Raw genomic sequence first — 21,169 nt, 5'->3', positions numbered from 1 at the left:
CCTGTGTGACAAACGCAAACATGACTGTTGGGGCATCTAGTAACAGTTTGTTTCTTATGCAATTTTTCTTTTTTGCTTTTCCTTTTTTTTAACCTGTCCGATCACTGGTTTCCAGGGAGATAAGTGACACTAGAGGTGTATTTATCCCCATCATTATTGAAACAAGTAAGCTTAGCCAATTGTTTAGTGTTCAACTTAGATTTGATCAGTATTAGGGTATGTTCACACGTAGTCAACAAAAACGTCTGAAAATCCAGAGCTGTTTTCAAGGGAAAACAGACCCTGCTTTTCAGACGTTTTTTTACCAACTCGCATTTTTCGCTGCGTTTTCACGCCGTTTTCGCAGCGTTTTTTACGTCCGTTTTTGGAGCTGTTTTCATTTGAGTCTATGAGAAAACAGCTCCAAAAACGTCCAAAGAAGTGTCCTGCACTTCTTTTTATGAGGCGTAATTTTACGCATCGTAATTGCCGTACGACGCGTAAAATTACGCGTCGTGTGGACAATACAGCGTTCTACCCATAGAAAGTAATGGGCAGATGTTTGACGACGTATTTGAGACGTATTTCCAGACGTAAAACGAGGCAAAATACGCCTCGTATACGTCTGAAATTTGGCCGTGTGAACATACCCTTAGGGTTATATTGTGTGTGAGAGGAACACAGGAGCCACTGTCAGCCGAACTGTCAGTCCAGCTGACTGACGGATTCAGCTTACAGGGGGCTGTATTCAGATTCCATGTATTGTGTATACAGAGAAGTTGCAGTGCTAAAACTAAATAAAATTTTGAATAAATTTAGATTTTAAAAAATTCATACAATAAATGAGGGGAAAAAAGGGCGACAAATATTTACATAGCCTTTAATAAAGGTGTGCTCTTCTGTACAAGGCCGTTTGAAAATGACACAGAACATGACATAACAAGTGGAAGACTAAAAAACAGATGTACATCTGTTTCATCTAAACCTACCATTATGAAAATATGGAATTTTCAAAATAAATGCATCAAATACCAGAATATAAAAATATAAGAGCATCTGCTAAATGCTGGTTATATACGAGGCCTAGTGGTATGGATACCAGGCAAGCCAGGAAATCAGAAAGTGAGAGGGAGGAAGGGGTATGAAGAAAAAGAGGGAGATTGGAACAACTTTTGAACAGGATCCACCAGGACCAAATTTTTACAAAGTGATCTTGATGGTTATTGTCATTTGATCTCCTCCATGTAAATTATGTCATTTACGTCCTGTAGCCATTCTTACATAGAGGTGTTCCCTATAGAGGTTCAATGTTGAGGTACCGCAGTACAGGCATTGGCCAGGTAAGACACCCACTTTCAGTTCAGAGATTACTTTCAGTATCCGTTGCCAGAATAGTTGACCATAGTGCATCTCCACCACGTATTAGGTGTAGTGCCTCTGTCCGTATCGCAGAGAAAGCATCTGTCCATTACGTTGGGGTAGTATGAGTGCACAATGATGGGGCAATGGTACCACATAGACAGCTTGGAGTTGTCCTACAGTCCATAGTAATAGAGTGAACCAAGGTCCAAGATCTATTATGGGAATTATCATCTGAGGGTTGCGCTGGGCTGTCACTCAACGTTTCATGCAGATTCGTTCCATATCTAAAATGTAAAATAGCATGAAAGGTAGACATTTAATTAAACTATACAGTGGGTAATTGGAATAAAATATTATTATATTGGGGTAAAATATTTTATCAGGGCAGGGATAACCGGCTGTGTGACGGCGTGTTTTTTTTAACGGCTGTCACACGATTGCTTTAAAATCAATGCACGTCTATGGGGCTATTCACATGGCCGTTCTGTTAACGGACCACGTGAATGGCCCGTGAAAAAATAGAACATGTCCTATTTTTGCCCGTTTTCCCGGATCCCTCAATAGACTCAAATCTATGAGGGATCCGTGAAAACGGGTTCCGCACGGGTGCAAATCAGCTGTGAAAAACGGCCGTTTTTCACAGCAAATTTAACACCCCTTCGTGTAAATATGGCCTTACTATTAGGTCAGGACTGAAGTGTGGAAGATGTGGTTAATGTTTGTTCTCCACATGAAATCCTCAGTAAGGAATCGGTTATTTCTTTTATTAACCTCTTCCCACACATTTCTTGCCTGTACTCAGGAGGCTATTACAATTTATTATTTTACGGCTACTCTGATCAAAGTACAAATGTGCATGTCTGTCAGAGGAAATAACATTGAGGACTGTAGTAAATGACAATATGAATGAATCAGATCCCTGGAGAGCGAGCACATATAAATGAATAGTAAATGCATGGGGTGTGATTTCAGTGATACTACGCTCAGCCATAAAAGGAAATTTTTATTTTATTTCTTTATTAGATTACGTTAAATAGTTACAAATCTGATTATTAATAATGTGTCGCTTACATCAGCATCTTCCTTTACAATCTAAAACCGAAAGCAATGGCACTTCATGGATCATTAATAATACATTCACAATTTAAAGCTCTTCTTCAGGCCTACCTATGTAGAAAGCTAAAATATAGCATGGAATATAGCATGCCTAGAACAAGTGCGTAAGTATACGATTCATTCCCATCCTGCTCAAGTCTGGTGTAAATTTTATATCTTCATCACCTTTTATCCTGCAGTTATTAGTGTTGTCGTTATTATTAGTGAGGTTAGTTTCGATCCCATGTCTGACTGGTGAGCTACAGAATTAATTTGGCCCCTCACGTGGACAGTACGACTCTTGTACTTACTGTAAGGCTATATCACATGGGTGCTTGAGTAAGAGCCCTGCGAGGCGTTTGTCCTCGTTATTGCATTTGTCACGTTGGAGGAATGAAGATTAACACTTTGACACCTGACTGCATGCTGTTACGACTTTGTTTTTTATGGATATGGTCTAAGTGGCATTGTGACTTTTGCACCTCCCTGTGACCCGGACATCGGGTAATATAAAGTTTGCTGCAGACCTTTTTCTTTTTTTGTATATGACCTAGGTAATTTATCTCTAGACCTTGCACTTACATGTACTAGACCTTGCACTTACATGTACTAGACCTTGCACTTACATGTACTAGACCTTGCACTTACATGTACTAGACCTTGCACTTACATGTACTAGACCTTGCACTTACATGTACTAGACCTTGCACTTACATGTACTAGACCTTGCACTTACATGTACTAGACCTTGCACTTACATGTACTAGACCTTGCACTTACATGTACTAGACCTTGCACTTACATGTACTAGACCTTGCACTTACATGCTGCAATTGTCCATACAATAAGCCAGCTCTGGGTCTGTTACATTAGTAGGGATATGTCTCAGGAAAACTGAGTGCAGTGTGCACAGAGCGAATGTTCTCTAACAGGGATCTGATATTTGTAGCCCTCTTTAGGCTAGGTGACTTATGCCCGCCAACATCATGAAACTATTCTGGTTCTATTCTGGAGTTCAGTTTTAAGACACATTGTGAATTGTGATTTCACGTCCGTGTTACGCGCATTAAAACAACGGACGTCACATGGACCTATACAATTCAATGGGGCCATTCAAACATTCAGTGTTTTTCACGTAGCGTGTGTCCGCTGTGTGAAACTTACTGCATGTCCCATACTTGTGCGTTTTTTGCGCATCACGCACCCATTATAGTCAATGGGTGCGTGAAAATCACGGACAGCACACGGACGCACATCCGTGTGCCATGCGTTATTCACGCGACAGTTGCTAAAGAAATGATGAGGGAAAAAATCACCTCCTTCAGTTTATTTTGCTGATGTAAAAAACGTGTGACATACAGATGACATACGCGCGTAAAAAACGCAGGCACGCACCGTACACGAATGTCACACGGAACTGCAAAGCAAGAAAAATGCTGAATTTTTTACACGCGCAAAATGGACACATTCCTGTGAATAAGGCCTCATACGTGCGTGCGACGCGCGTGCTTTTCACGTGTGTCGTACGCATCTATATTAGTCTATGGGGCCGTGCAGACAGTCCGTGAGTTTTGCTCAGCGTGAGTTCGCTGAAAAAAACTCACGACATGTCCTATCTTTGTGCGCTGTTCACGCATCACGCACCCATTCAGGTCAATGGGTGCGTGAAAGCCACGCATGCCGCACGGAAGCACTTCCGTGCGAACTGCGTGATTCGCGCAACAGCTGTCAAACTCTGAATGTAAACAGAAAAGCACCACGTGCTTTTCTGTTAACAAACATCCAAACGGAGTGTCATAATGATGGCGGCTCAAGAAAATCTCGCAGCCGCGCATCATACGCTGATGACACACGGAGCTGTTAAGTGCCTTTTGCGCACGCAAAATGCAGCGTTTTTTGCGTGCGCAAAAAACCGCACACGCTCGTGTAAAACCGGCCTAAGGGTATGTTCACACGTAGTGTTTTCAGCGTTTTTCGGGCCGTAAACGTCCCGAAAAACGGCTGAAAAATCGGAAGCAGAACGTCTACAAACATCTGCCCATTGATTTCAATGGGAAATACGGCGTTCTGTTCCAACGGCACGTTTTTTACGCCTCGTTTTACGAAAACGGCGCATAAAAAGACGCCCGCGAAAAAGAAGTGCAGGTCACTTCTTGGGATGTTTTTGTAGCCGTTTTTCATAGACTCTATAGAAAAACAGCTCCAGAAACGGCTGTAAAAAAACGCCGCGAAAATCGCGAGTTGCTCAAAAAACATCTGAAAATCAGGAGCTGTTTTCCCTTAAAAATAGCTCCTTATTTTCAGGCGTTTTTGACTCAGTGTGTGAACATACCCTAAGGCCTAAGGGTGTGTTAACATGCACTGTTTTTTTTAACAAAAAAGATTCAACAAAAACGGGTTCTTGTACACATAGCGCTATACAGCAGTTTTGTAATTCACTTTTTGGCTCTGCGGTTACGTGTACAGGCATCCCTAGATGTTTTGCTGGACGTTGACAATCCTCACAGACGATCCCAGTTGTGTTTTCACCAGGACAAACCTGCTCACCATTAACCCCTTCCCGACATTTGACGTAAATGTACGTCATGGAAAGCATTGACTTCCCGCAAAATGCCGTACATTTACGTCAAATGTTTGGCACCGGCTCAGAAGCTGAGTCGGTGCCATCATCGTCGGATCTCAGCTGTATCTTACAGCTGACATCCGACTGTAACGGCGGGGACCGAAATTAGCTTCGATCCCCGCCATTAACCCCTTAAGTGCAGCGCTCAAACGCGATCGCTGCACTTAAGGTGTTTGCAGCTCATCGGAGCCCCAGCAATGAAATTGCCGGGGTTCCGGTGGCTGCAATGGCAACCGGAGGCCTAATACTGGCCTCCCGGTCTGCCTAGCACTGAAGCCGGTCAAGATCCGCCCGGCGGCGGAGCCTGATCGGCTTCCGTAGCTGCCGGCAAGATGGCGCCGGGTCAGGAGCTGATCCGGCGTCATCAGCGGTGGAAGTCAGCTGTACTGTACAGCTGACATCCACCTGTAACGGCAGGAACCGGAGCTAGCTCCGATCCCTGCCATTAACCCCTTCGATGCAGCAATCGAAAGCGATTGCTGCATCGTAGCGGTTACTAGCAGATCGCCAGCCCTGAGAGGCAATCGGGACTGGCGACTGCTGTTATGGCAACAGGAGACACAATGGTCTCCTGCTCTGCCATTACGGAAGCCGATTTAGGCCCCGCCGGGAGGCGAAGCCTAATCGGCTTGCTGCCAGTGAATGCCTGACAGATCTAATACATTGCACTACATAGGTAGTGCAATGTATTAGAAAAAAAAAAATCTGACCGTTGGACCTTCAAGTCCCCTAGTGGGACTTGAAGAAAAGTGTAAAAAAAGTATAAAAAAGTGTAAAAAAAAGTGCAAAAAATAAAAGTTTGAAAACAATAAAAGTTTCAAGTAATCAAATAAAACACAATCCCCCTTTTACTCTTATCAAGTCCTTTATTATTGAAAAATAATAATAAACCATATGTATTTGGTATCGCCGCGACCGTAACGACCTGAGGTATCAAAATATTATATTATTTATTGCACGCGGTGAACAGCGTAAAAAAAAAACGTAAAAAACTTTACCAGAGTTTCTGTTTTTTGGTCACTTTGCCTTACAAATATTAGAATAAAAAGTGATCAAAAAGTCGCACGTATCCAAAAATGGTACCTATAAAAACTATAGCTCGTCCCGCAAAAAACAAGCCCTCATACACCTCCGTCGACAAAAAAATTAAAAAGTTATGGTTCTCTCAACTTGGCAACAGAAAAAATACATTCTTTTTACAAAAGTAATTTTATTGTGCAAAAAGTTGTAAAACATAAAAAAGTGCTATAAATGAGGTATCACCGGAATCGTACTGACCCACAGAATAAAGTTAACATGTAATTTATAACGAATGGTGAACGCTGTATAAAAAAAATGAAAAAAGCTGTGCCAGAATTGCGTTTTTTTGTTTACCTGGCATCCCAAAAAATAGGATAAAAGGTGATCAAAAAGTCACATGTACCCCAAAATGGTACCAATAATAACTACAGCTCGTCCCGCAACAAACCAGCCCTCATACCGCTACGTCTATGAAAAATAAAATTAGTTATGGCTCCAATAAGTCAGGAAATAAAAAAATATGCAGTTGTGCCCGAGGGGAACATTTCTTCTGTTTCAAGAGGCGATTTATCAAGGACCTAAAATTAGGAAACCAGGAAGGTGAGAGCCCAAACATATCCGCTGGAAGCGACGGTGCCCGTATTATACCAGGACAACACTTTCCCAGCAAAATTCCCCAAACTACAAAAGATGCCGAGTGTGGACCAAAAGGGGGATAAGAAATGACACCATTTATCAGTGCGACACTGGCCTGTGCGGAAAGGATTGCTTCACAGCGTAACACACATCTATGGATTATTTATTATTTTTTATACCACCTGACTATGCCCCTTATATACTCCGCCCCGCTTACATGTACCCCCACATTATAAAACACCAGCAATACTCAAACAAATATAGTACCAAGCAAAATCCGCTCTCCAAAAGCCAAATGGTGCTCCCTCGGCTCTGAACCCTACAGCGTCCCCAAACAGCAGTTTCCTTCAACATATATGGCATCGTCATACCGGGGAGAACCCTTTTAACAATTTTTGGGGTGTGTGTCTCCAGCGTCATAAGCTGGGCATGACATATTTGCCACTGAATGGCATATCTAGGGAAAAATATAAATTTTTAATTTGCACCATCCGCAGCGCATTCATTTATGGTAAAGACCTGTGGGGTGAAAATGCTCACTACACCCCTTAATAAATGCCTTGAGGGGTGCAGTTTCCATAGTGGGGGTCACTTATCAGGGGTTTCTTTTTATTATTTCACATCTGAGCCTCTGCAGTTGTGAACCAATACTTTGTAAATCGCCAAATTAGGCCTCCACTCCGCATGGTACTCTTCACTTCTGAGCCCTGTCATATGTCCAGACAAAAGATTAGGGCCACATGTAGGGTGTTTCTAAAACCGGGAAACACCGCATAATAATTAGAGAGCTGTCTTGTTATGGTGGCACAAGCCGGGCACCACATATTGGCATATCTATGGAAAAAAATCCCATTTTCACTCTGCAACATCGAGTGAACACTAATTTCTACAAAACACCTGCAGGGTTAAAATGCTTACTACACCCCTTGGTAAATGCACTCAAGGGTGTAGTTTCCAAAATGGGGTCACTTCTGGAGGGTTTCCACTGGTTTGGGCACACAGGCGCCCAGAAACCAATCCAGCAACATCTGCACTCCAAATGGCGGTCCTTCCCTTCTGAGCCCTGCCGTTTGCCCAAACAGCAGTTTATGACCACATATGGGGTATTGCCGTACTCGAGAGAAATTGCTTTACAAATGTTGGGTTCTTTTTTTCCTTTATTTGTTGAGAAAATGAAAACATTTGCGCTAAAGCTATGTCTTATTGAAGAAAAAGGACTGTTTTTATTTTCACTGCCTAATTCTAATAAATTCTATGAAACATCTGTGGGGTCAAAATGCTCACTACGCCCCTAGATGAATTCCTCAAGAGGTGTAGTTTCCTAAATGGAGTCCCTTTTTGGGCGTTTTCATTGTTTTGTCCCCTCAGGGGCTTTGCAAATGTGACATGACCTCCGCAAACCATTCCTGCTAAATGTGATCTCAAAAAGCCAAATAGTGCTCTTTCCCTTCTAAGCCCTGCCGTATGTCCAAACAGCCGTTTATTACCACATGTGGGGTATTGTTTTACTCGGGAGAAATTGCTTTACAATTTTTGTGGTGCTTTTTCTCCTTCAGTCCTTCTGGAAATGAGAAAAAATTAGCTAAACCTAGATTTTTTTTGAAAAAATGTAGATTATTATTTTCAGGGCCTACTTCCAATAATTTCTGCAAAAAAACTGTGGGGTCAAATCGCTCACTATACCCCTAGATAATTTCCTCAATGGGTGTAGTCTCCAAAATGGGGTCACTTGTGGGGGGTTTCCACTGTTTTGTCCCCTCAGGGGCTCTACAAATGTGACATGGCCTCCGCAAACCATTCCTGCTAAATGTGAACTCCAAAAGCCAAATAGCGCTCTTTTCCTTCTCAGCCACGCCGTGTCTCCAAACAACCGTTTATTACCACATGTGGGGTATTGTTTTACTCGGGAGAAATTGCTTTACAATTTTTGTGGTGCTTTTTCTCCTTCAGTCCTTCTGGAAATGAGAAAAAATTAGCTAAACCTAGATTTTTTTTGAAAAAATGTAGATTATTATTTTCAGGGCCTACTTCCAATAATTTATGCAAAAAACCTGTTGCGTCAAAACGCTCACTATACCCCTAGATAATTTCCTCAATGGGTGTAGTTTCCAAAATGGGGTCACTTGGGGTTTTCCACTGTTTTGTCACCTCAGGGGCTTTGTAAATGTGACATGGCCTCCGCAAACCATTCCTGCTAAATGTGAACTCCAAAAGCCAAATAGCGCTCTTTCCCTTCTCAGCCACGCCGTGTCTCCAAACAGCCGTTTATTACCACATGTGAGGTATTGTTTTACTCGGGAGAAATTGCTTTACAAATTTTTCGGTGCTTTTTCTCCTTTAGTACTTGTGGAAATGAGAAAAAAAAATCGCTAAACCTACATTTTCTTTGAAGAAATGTTGATTTTAATTTTCACGGCCTACTTCCAATAATTTCTGTAAAAAACCTGTGCGGTCAAAATGCTGACTACACCCCTAGATAATTTCCTTGGTGTCTAGTTTCCCAGATGGGGTCACTTTTGGGGGATTTTTACTGTTTTGTCACTGCAAGAGCCCTTCAAACCTGACATGGTGCCTAAAATATATTCTAACAAAAATAAGGCCCCAAAATCCACTAGGTGCTCCTTTGCTTCTGAGGCCGGTGCTTCATTCCAGTAGCACGCTACAGCCACATGTGGGATATTTCCTAAAACTGCAGAAACTGGGCAACAAATATTGAGTTGCATTTCTCTGGTAAAACCTTCTGTGTTATAAAAAAAATTGTATTAAAAATTAATTTCTGCAGAAAAATATGAAATTTGTAAATTTCACCTCTACTTTGCTTTAATTCCTGTGAAATGTGTAAAAGGTTAAGACATTTTCTAAATGCTGTTTTGAATACTTTGAGGGGTGAAGTTTTTAAAATGGGGTGACTTTTTGGGGGTTTCTAATATATAAGGCCCTCAAAACCACTTCACAACTGAACTGGCCCCTGTAAAAATAGCCTTTTGAAATTTTCTTGAAAATGTGAGAAATTGCTGCTAAAGTTCTAAGCCTTGTGAGGTCATAAAAAAATAAAAGGATGTTCAAAAAACAATTCCAATCTAAAGTAGACATATGGGTGATGTTAATTAGCAACAATTTTGTGTGGTATAACTGCCTGTCTTACAAGCAGATACATTTAAGTTGAGAAAAATGCAAATTTTTGCAATTTTTCGCTAATTTTTGGTGTTTTTCACAATTAAATACTGAACATATCGAGCAAATTTTGCCAGTAACATAAAGTCCAATGTGTCACGAGAAAACAATCTCAAAATCGCTTGGATAGGTGAAAGCATTCCGGAGTTATTACCACATAAAGCGACACATGTCAGGAAGGTCAAAAGTGGCTAAAGAGGGAAGGGGTTAAATGGCTATATCCATAAGCTTCACTTATCCTTCTTCGTCATTGTGTTTATGTTCATACGGCCCATTTTCAGCCATTTTTCGTGCCGCAAACGCCTCTGAAAAACAGCTGAAAATACGGGGGCTGAACACCTCCAAACATCTGCCCATCGATTTTAATGGGTAAAACGTTTCGTTCCCATGGGGCGTTTTTTTACACGCCGTTTCTAAAAACGCCCAGTAAAAAAGAAGTGCATGTCACTTCTTGAGCCGTTTTTGGAGCCGTTTTTCATTGGTTCTTTAGAAAAACAGCTCCAAAAACATCCGTAAAAAACGCATCAAAAACCGCCTGATGCCTAAAAAACGGCTGAAAATCAGAGGCTGTTTTCCCTTGAAAACAGCTCCGTATTTTACAGCCTTTTTTAGTCTAGCATGTGAACATACCCTCATAAGATACACTATATGGACAAAAGTATTGGGACACACCTCTTAATCATTGAATTTAGATGTTTCATTCAGTTCCATTGCCACAGTTATTTAAAATCCAGCACCTCACTATGCAGTCTGTCTTTACATATATTTGTGAAAGAATGGGTCATTCTAAAGAGCTCACTGAATTCCAGCGTGGTCCTGTAATAGGATGTCACCGTTGTAACATGTCAGTTCAAGTAAAGGGAAATCTTAATGTTTCAACATACCGAGACATTTTGGACAATTGTATGCTTCCAACTAGTGCTGGGAAAATATGACCTAAATCAAAATCACGATTAATTGAACATGTAACCTCGATTAATGAACAATTATTTAGGTCACGCCCCTATTTACATGCCATGCCCTTTATTTGCATGCCATTGACATTGAATTAATATCTTTCCCCTGAGCCTGCTGTACACTACTGTGTATAATATACACCCTGACGCTGCCCCCCACACAGTATAATGCTCCTATAGTCGCACCCACACAGTATTATGCCCTATAGTGCTCCGCACAAAGTATAATGCACCTATAGTGCCTTCCGACACATTATAATGGTCATAGTGTCCAACATAGTACAATGGCCCAATAGTGCCTCCGAACACAGTATAATGCCCCTATAGTGCCTCCCCACAAAGTATAATGCCCCATAGTGCCCCCACACAGTATAATTCACCTATTGGGCCTACCCCAGACAGTATAACGCGCCCATAGGTGCCTCCACAAAGTATAATGTCACCATAGCTGCCACCAACATAGTATAATGCCCCTATAGTGCCTCATATCTGCCCCCACACCCAGTATATTGCCCCCGCACAGTACAATGCCCCCATAGCTGCCCTCCACACCCAGTATAATGCCCCCATAGCTTCCCCCACACAGTATAATGTCCCCATAGCTGTCCCACACAGTATAATGTCCCTAATGTGCCTACCCCAGACGGTATAATTCGCCCATAGCTGCCTCCACAAAGTATAATGTCACCATAGCCGCCACCAACATAGTATAATGCCCCTATGGTGCCTCATATCTGCCCCCACGCCCAGTATATTGCCCCCACACAGTACAATGCCCCCATAGCTGCCCTCGACACCCAGTATAATGCCCCCATAGCTTCCCGCACACAGTATAATGTCCCCATAGCTGCCCCACACAGTATAATGCCCCTATAGTGCATCCCCACAATGTATAATGACCATAGTGCCCTCCACACAGTTAATGCCCCTTTAGTGCCTCCCCACACATAATGCCTCTAGAGTGCCTTCCCACACAGTATAATGCCCCTACAGTGCCTCCCCACACAGTATAATGCCCCTATGGTGCCTCTCCACAGCCACAATATTGCCTAATAGACCTGCCCCAATAGTGCCTAATAAAAATAATAAAATAAATACTCTCCTAGCCCCGTTCCCACAACATGTGGAGGAGATCCTTCTGCTCCTCCAGTCTGTGCTCTGTGTGGCTCGGCGCAGACAGGCGCGATGACGTCACTGCATCGTGCCTGTCTATGCCAAGCCACTCACGACCGGCGTTACATAGTGAATGGTGGAGCATGGGGCTGATGGCTCCCTGCTCCACCATTGGATTCAACTGTATCTGCGTGATGAAGACGCAGATACAGTTGAAACCGGGAGAAAAATGATGTGAAGAAAACAAAATGACATCGATTAATTACTCAGCCTTACTTCCAACTTTGTGGAAACATTTTGGGAATGGCCTTTTACTGCTCCAGCATGACTGTGTCTCAGTGCACAAAGTTAGGTCCTTAAAGGCATGGTTGGGTGAGTTTGGTGTGGAAGCACTTGACTGACCAGCACAGAGCCCTGACCTCAACTCCATTAAAAACCTTTGGGATGAACTAGAACAGAGATTGCGAGCCAAGCCCTCTTGTCCAACATCAGTGTCTGAACTTTACTGGATAAATGGGCAAACATTTTCACAGACACACTTCAAAATCTTGTAGAAAGCCTTCCCAGAAGAGTGGAATCTGTTTTAGCTGCAAAGGAGGAACAACTCCATATTAATGCCTATGGATTTAGAATGGGTTGTCTTAAAAGGTCCTGTAGGTGGAATGTGTAGGTGTCGTAATTATGGATGCACGATGCATCGAAACTTCGATACTGTTTCGATACTCTGCATCCCCAAACGGTTCTATACCGTTATTTCATGTATTTCGATACTGAGCTGTGCGGCCGCACAGCTCAGTATAGTAACACATGAATGTATATGAGAGCGGGGCTGCGGCTGTGTAATACAGTCACTGCCCCGCTCCTGAGTCCTGACATGTGCGTGCTGTCAGGATGATGCGATGCGGCCGGCGCTGCACTAATGATCTGCGGCACTGAAGACAGAACATGGCAGGCGCACTACAAAACACCCCATGTTCTGTCTTCAGTGCCTGAAACGCCGCTCATTAGTGCAGCACCGGCCGCATCACCTCATGCTGACCGCGCGCGCACTTCCTGTCAGGGGCGGGACAATGGTTGTATTACACAGCCGCAGCCCCGCTCTATAATGGCGGAGATCAGGGAAACCTCTCATCTCCGCCGCTATTCTCCTGAATGCTGCGATCAAAGCTGACTGCAGCATTCAGGGGAAAATGAGAAGGGGGGATGCCCCTGGATCGCATCACAGGAATCCCTTTGACGCGATTGAGGGACGTACCATATACAGTGAAGGAAATAAGTATTTGATCCCTTGCTGATTTTGTAAGTTTGCCCACTGTCAAAGACATGAACAGTCTAGAATTTTTAGGCTAGGTTAATTTTACCAGTGAGAGATAGATTATATAAAAAAAGAAAAAGAAAATCACATTGTCAAAATTATATATATTTATTTGCATTGTGCACAGAAAAATAAGTATTTGATCCCTTTGGCAAACAAGACTTAATACTTGGTGGCAAAACCCTTAATGGCAAGCACCGCAGTCAGACGTTTTTTGTAGTTGATGATGAGGTTTGCACACATGTTAGATGGAATTTTGTCCCACTCCTCTTTGCAGATCATCTGTAAATCATTAAGATTTCGAGGCTGTCACTTGGCAACTCGGATCTTCAGCTCCCTCCATAAGTTTTCGATGGGATTAAGGTCTGGAGACTGGCTTGGCCACTCCATGACCTTAATGTGCTTCTTTTTGAGCCACTCCTTTGTTGTCTTGGCTGTATGTTTCGGGTCATTGACGTGCTGGAAGACCCAGCCACGAGCCATTTTTAATGTCCTGGTGGAGGGAAGGAGGTTGTCACTCAGGATTTGACGGTACATGGCTCCATCCATTCTCCCATTGATGCGGTGAAGTAGTCCTGTGCCCTTAGCAGAGAAACACCCCCAAAACATAATGTTTCCACCTCCATGCTTGACAGTGGGGACGGTGTTCTTTGGGTCATAGGCAGCATTTCTCTTCCTCCAAACATGGCGAGTTGAGTTAATGCCAAAGAGCTCAATTTTAGTCTCATCTGACCACAGCACCTTCTCCCAATCACTCTTAGAATCATCCAGATGTTCATTTGCAAACTTCAGACGGGCCTGTACATGTGCCTTCTTGAGCAGGGGGACCTTGCGGGCACTGCAGGATTTTAATCCATTACGGCGTAATGTGTTACCAATGGTTTTCTTGGTGACTGTGGTCCCAGCTGCCTTGAGATCATTAACAAGTTCCCCCCGTGTAGTTTTCGGCTGAGCTCTCACCTTCCTCAGGATCAAGGATACCCCACGAGGTGAGATTTTGCATGGAGCCCCAGATCGATGTCGATTGACAGTCATTTTGTATGTCTTCCATTTTCTTACTATTGCACCAACAGTTGTCTCCTTCTCACCAAGCGTCTTACTTATGATTTTGTAGCCCATTCCAGCCTTGTGCAGGTCTATGATCTTGTCCCTGCCATCCTTAGAAAGCTCTTTGGTCTTGCCCATGTTGTAGAGGTTAGAGTCAGACTGATTAATTGAGTCTGTGGACAGGAGTCTTTTATACTGGTGACCATGTAAGACAGCTGTCTTTAATGCAGGCACCAAGTTGATTTGGCGCGTGTAACTGGTCTGGAGGAGGCTGAACTCTTAATGGTTGGTAGGGGATCAAATACTTATTTCTCTGTGCACAATGCAAATAAATATATATAATTTTGACTATGTGATTTTCTTTTCTTTTTTTTATATCATCTCTCTCTCACTGGTAAAATTAACCTAGCCTAAAAATTCTAGACTGTTCATGTCTTTGACAGTGGGCAAACTTACAAAATCAGCAAGGGATCAAATACTTATTTCCTTCACTGTATGGGCAGACAGCCCAGGGTCCATTGAATTTAACCTCCATATGCCACACATTAATAGTAATTAACCCCATCATGTACCTTACACATTAATCCATTATGACTTAGAAACATGATGGGGTTAATTACTATTAATGTGAGGCACATTCAAAATTCATCACACCTCGCGCCTCACATTAGAAAACGAAATAACTTTTTTTTTTATTATTACTGTTGGCAAAGTATCGTTTTGGTATAGAAATCGCAATACTAAACGAAGTATCGGTATCAAAGTCCAAATTTTGGTATCGTGACATCCCTAGTCCTAATACTTTTGTCCACATAGTGTATTATACAAATTTGCCAGTTTTTGACCATTTGTGCCCATTGTAAATCCCTGTGACATTTAGGCTATGTTCACACGGGGTATTTTGCCGAGTTTTTTGACGCGGAAACCGCGTCGCAAAACTCGGCAGAAACGGCCCGAGAACGCCTCCCATTGATTTCAATGGGAGGCGTCGGCGTCTTTTTCCCGCGAGCAGTAAAACTGCCTCGCGGGAAAAAGAAGCGACATGCCCTATCTTCGGGCGCTTCCGCCTCCGACCCCCCATTGACTTCAATGGGAGGCAGGAGAAAGCGTATTTCTCGCTGTTTTATGCCCGCGGCGCTCAATGGCCACGGGCGAAAAACGGTGCGATAATTGCCGCGAAAATCGGCGTGCAGGGAGAGGAATATCTGCCTCAAAGTTCCAAACGGAATTTTGAGGCAGATATTCCTCGCCCAAAATACTCCGTGTGAACATAGCCTTATAGTTGTAGATTTGAAAATCAATATTTTGATAAAAGGTCAGTCTCATAAAGTACATTTCTTAAAGAGGTTTTACAGTTGTATGTAAATAAAATGTAATAATTTTATAGTAAAAAATTCTGCAACTTTTTAATATACATTGTTCTTCAATTCCTCACCATTTTCAAGACATCTGTTTGCCGTCAATAAATGGAAACTTAAACCTGATGTTCTATTGCAGTTCTCGACTCCCGCTACCTCCTGTCCACTTCTTGATTAGATGGTCGGGAGTTACAAAAACAGAGTAGCTCGCTGAGCTACGCTGTTTCCGTAACTCTAATAGGAGTGAATGGCAGCTACGGAAACAGCGTAGCCTTCTATGAGAGTTACGGAAACAGCGAAGCTCAGCGAGTTTGGCTTTTTTCGTAACTCCCGACCATCTAGTCAGCGGGAGTTAGCGGGAGCCAAGAACTGCAATAGATTAAACTAGTGGCCGAGAGGCAGCGGGAGCCGAGAAAGGTAGAACAGGGTTTAGGGTGCCCCATTCTAGAGATTTGTGCGGGTCCCAGAGGTGGGACTCACATCTATCTGACATTTATGGCATATCCAGGGGATATGCCATAAAAGTCCCTGATGGGCAAACCCCTTTAATTTTTATGCCGATGACCATCATTACTATTGAGAATACCTAGGGTGCCAGGTATAAGGTAGGGTCCTACAGAATTATGCATTTTTCTGCAAATTTGTCTTGTGTGCCAGAATACCATATCTCCAGGATTGCGGTTTAGGAGTAGATCTCAGTAAACAAGTAATTTACTTTTAAATATGTAATGTGGCTTACAAGTAAGTATTTCCTCGCACATAGATGTTATAGTAGATGTAAAATATCCCTGGGTGTAAAATATATAGCTGTCATATAGCGGAATCTTTTTACTGTTATTTTATAGAACACTTTCTAATTTCAGGCATATAACAATTGGCAACATTTGCTGCAGTCTATTTCTCACATTTCTCATGACTAAGGACTAGTTCACACTGAGTTTTTTGGAGCTGTTTTTGACGTGGAAACCGGAGGCAGAGGCGTTTTTTCCCGTGAGCGGAAAAAAAATGTTAGCAGGGAAAAAATGTGTCATGCCATTTCTTCCCGCGTTTCCATCTCTGCCCCCCCCCCCCCCCCATTGACATCAATGGGAGGCAGAGAAAGTATTTTTCAGTCCACGGTGCTCAATGGCCACAGCCGAAAAACGCTGCAAAACGCAGCAAGAAAATGCAGGCAGGTCAAAATCTGCCTCAAAATTCCAGATTTTTTCTGCCTGCAAAAAACTCAGTGTGAACATACCCTAAAGGTGACATATCAAGAATTACAGCTTTGTCCCCTCTCCCCCTGAAAAGAACATTGAGTGTTTTTACAGATTAGGGCTACTTCTGTATATTATCTGCATAGTACGAGTCTAATGCAAAAAGCCATTAAAGGGAAACTTTGCACTCACAGAATAGAGATGGAAAATACCGGTTTATCTCTCAATGAAAATGAACTACTCCAGACTGGATTATGGGTTTATCGGAACTTCTTTTTTACTTCTCTGCTGAAATCCTAAACTACCAGTTAGTGTGTAATGAAGAGAGCTAGAGGTTCATGGATTTATTTCCTGTTGCTGAAATAGTACCAACATAATACTGCACAGATATTGTCACCCTACAGAGTCCCTGTCCCCAACACAGTTCACGATCGAAATTCCATAACTAGAGCCAATAATCTTTCTTACACCATGCTTGACAGATTATGTTGTATGCTTCAGTTCTTTGCTTTCCTTCTTCATACTGTTCTCTTCCCATCATTCTGGTACAAGTTCAACTTGGTTTCATCTGTCCAAAGAATCTTGTTCTAGATCTGGGCGGCTTTTTAGATGTTTTCTAGAAATGTCTAATCTGGTTTTTCTGTTCTTGAGTGTTACCAGTGGTTTGCATGTTGAGATTAACACTTTGTATGCACATTTATGAAGTAGTCTCTTGATTGTATACTTTGACAATGATATGCATACCTCCTCCAGAGTCTTCTTGGCTTGGCTAGATGTTGTAAAGGAGGTTTTCTTTATCATGGAAAGAATTCTACGATCATCAGTGCTAGTTGTCTTCCAGGTCTTTTAATGTTGCCGAGCTCGCCAATTCATGCCTTCTTTTTAAGAATAAAGCAAATTTATGATTTGTCTTTACCTAAAGTTCCTGCTATCCCTCTGATAGCTTGTTTTTTTTTATTAGCCTATTGATGGCCTCCTTCACTTTCATTGACACCTCTTTGGAGCGCAGAGAGTTTCATGAATCAGTCAATTGTTTTATAACTTTTTAGCTTGTAAAAATTGAGGGACTATGTAAAATAATGTCTGCCATTCCTAAAGGGTTAATACAATATTTTTGTTGAACCCCTGGAATTAAATCTGAAACTCTGCACTTTATTCACATCTTCATTACTTTGTTTCAAATCCATTGTGGTGGTGAATAGAGGCAAAGTTTTAAAATTGTGTCACTGTCCAAATACTTCTGGACCTGAATATATGGGTGTGTACGTGTGTTCGTGTGTGTGTACGTGTATGTGTGTGTGTGTGTGTGTGTGTACGTGTGTGTGTGTGTGTGTGTGTGTGTGTGTGTGTACGTGTGTGTGTGTGTGTGTGTGTGTGTGTGTGTGTGTGTGTACACGTGTGTGTGTGTGTGTGTGTGTGTGTGTGTGTGTGTGTGTGTGTGTGTGTGTGTGTATATGTATGTACAAAACAAAGTGTACAATTTGTTTTTATGTTTGCCATAGAGATCCAGTGGTGCCATGTAAAGTAAAGAACAACTTCACATATGCTCAAGTTTTATTACTGACAGCTTATTTTTAGAAATATGCAAATTTGCATGTAGTTCTATGCATCATTACACCCTCCTGTAATACATTACTATGCAAATAGATGCAAAGATAAAGACCAGCGTGACTACATCCAGTGTGTATAGTAAACATTCCTTAACACGTCTCACGTCTATAATCAGTGCTCACAAATATATAGGAAGCTGTATATATATAAAGCTGCCCATAAACGTACAATAGCTGTAATATGTTCTCTATAGGCCTCGAGAATAAAAGATCAGGCATGTTGAAATCCAACATGCCCAATCCTTCGTTCACCTTACATCTTCTGCCAGAGGACGATTAGGACAATCCTATACACATATGATAGTTTTCTGGTCTTGCTGAAAGTGGTGGGTTCAGCCGCTTTTCATCTAATGTGTATGATCACCAAGTTGGTGGGATCTACAGATATTACCTTAAAGGGGCTCTCCACAATCTTTTAACTTTCACTAAAATAACTAAGTGCTAGCTTTGTTCCCACGTTTTTTCTTTTTAAGGCAAGCTAATACCTGCGTAACTACCAGTTTACACATCATAACTTTTTACCTGATTTTTGTGTTTTGCTCTTGGCATGTGGATGTACAGGTTTTTGCTCATATTTGTCCTTGACCTAGACACAGCATTGAAGCATGTACAACATCTGTTTGGTTAGTTATCAATGAATCTGTCCAGTCCTTATTCCCCTTAACCTGTTCATTATTATTTGATACAAAAATCTATTACATATTCATGAAAACCCTCAATATATCCATTTCTGATTAGTCATTTTTATTATAAATAATAATGGGTTACTAGAGATAAATGACTCTGATTCATCTACCCATGGAAATCCTATGACTAGATGTTATAGTGATGCATCATGAATACATGCCCACGGGATTGGACAAGGTATTGTGTATAGGGTCCTCCCAATTGGGGAATTCTACATGCCCGATCCAGATGTCCAGCAGAAGCTTTTTCCCCTCAACCCATTAAATAAGCATGCATGCTCAGCTGAGCAAGCATGCATGTTTATGATGGCGTCTGGAAAAAAAATCACATGTGTATGGCCAACTTAATACACTAGGCTCCTCTTCCCCCTCTCCCATCCTCCTCCTTATGATGATTTCCCATTTTACATACCCTCAGATAGGAAGGCATGAAGCATAGTGACAAGTTCACTTTAAATTCACTGAAGCTTTCCACCCCTGTTACTGAAATCACTCTCACTTATAGAAATAGCTAATACTGATCTAAAGAGAGACAATTTACAGAATATACTGCTGTAATTAGACATGACTCACTATGATGTGACCTGGATATCTAATAATAGCTAAGTCACCATCATTACCATTATTGTGTATACTTTGGATAAAAATATACTGCTTTAACCTTGGGTTAGCAGGGTAGCAATTTAGTACAGTTAGGTCCAGAATTATTTTGACAGTGACACAAGTTTTGGCATTTTAGCTGTTTACCAAAACATATTGAATATACAGTTATATAATCAATATGGGCTTGAAGTGCAGACTCTCAGCTTTAATTTGAGGGTATTCACATCCTAATTTGAGGAAGGGTTTAGGAATTGCAGCTCTTTAATATGTAGCTGCCTCTTTTTCAAGAGGACCAAAGGTAATTGAACAATTATCTCAAAAGCTATTTACTGGGCTGCATGGGCTATTCCCTCGTTAATCCATCATCAAATAAGTAGGTAAAAGGTTTGGAGTTGATTCCAGGTGTGGCATTTGCATTTGGAAGCTGTTGCTGTGAACCCACAACATGAGGTCAATGGAGCTCTCAATACAAGTGAAACAGACCATCGTTAGGCTGAAAAAAAGTGAAGAAATCCATCAGAGAGAGAGCACAAATGTTAGGAGTGGCCTGGACGTCCACGGAAGACAACAGTAGTGGATGATGGCAGAATCCTTTCCATGGTAAAAAAAAACTCCTTCACAACATCTACCCAAGTGAAGAACACTCTCCTGGAAGTAGGTGTATCAGTATCTAAGTCTACCATAAAGAGAAGACTTCATGAGTGCAAATACAGAGGGTTCACCACAAGGTGCAAACCATTAATCAGCCTCAAAAATAGAAAGGCCAGATTAGACTTTGCCAAACAACATCTAAAGAAGCCAGCTCAGTTCTGGAACAGTATTCTTTGGACAGATGAAACTAAGATCAACCTGTACCAGAATGATGGGAGGAAGAAAGTAAGGAGAGGGCTTGGAACGGGTCATGATCCAAAGCGCACCACATCCTCTGTAAAATATGGAGGTGGCAGTGTGATGGCATCGGCATGCATGGATGCCAAAGGCACTGGGTCACTAGTGTTTATTGATGATGTGACTGAAGACAGAAGCAGCCGGATGAATTCTGAAGTGTTCAGGGATATACTTTCTGCTCAAAGTCAACCTAATGCAGCAAGGTTGATTGGACTTCGCTTTACAGTATAGGAAACATAAGGGAGAGCTTAAAGTCAAGGGCTCAGAGAGCTGTACCAACCCGTAGACTGCATGATTTGTCCCACAAACAAGTATCGCCACACTAAACACCCCCGACTCGCGTTTCGCCATCAGCTTCGCTTTACAGTACAGATGGACAATGACCCAAAACATACTGCGAAAGTAACCGAGGTATTTTTTAAGGCAAAGAAGTGGAATATTCTGCATTGGCCAAGTCACTCACGAGATCTCAACCCGATCGAGCTGCATTTCACTTGCTTAAGACAAT

At 42.0% G+C, this 21,169-nt stretch overlaps 1 protein-coding gene across 1 annotated transcript in view; it reads left to right on the top strand.

Annotated features, from left to right (window-relative positions):
- ANKH (ANKH inorganic pyrophosphate transport regulator) overlaps positions 1–21,169 on the top strand; it is a 181,320-nt gene that overhangs the window by 115,639 nt on the left and 44,512 nt on the right. The window lies entirely within an intron of this gene.

Source organism: Rhinoderma darwinii, chromosome 5 (genome assembly GCF_050947455.1).
Source record: "Rhinoderma darwinii isolate aRhiDar2 chromosome 5, aRhiDar2.hap1, whole genome shotgun sequence".
NCBI lineage: Eukaryota > Metazoa > Chordata > Amphibia > Anura > Rhinodermatidae > Rhinoderma > Rhinoderma darwinii.
This window is presented reverse-complemented; position numbering and strand designations above follow the sequence as displayed.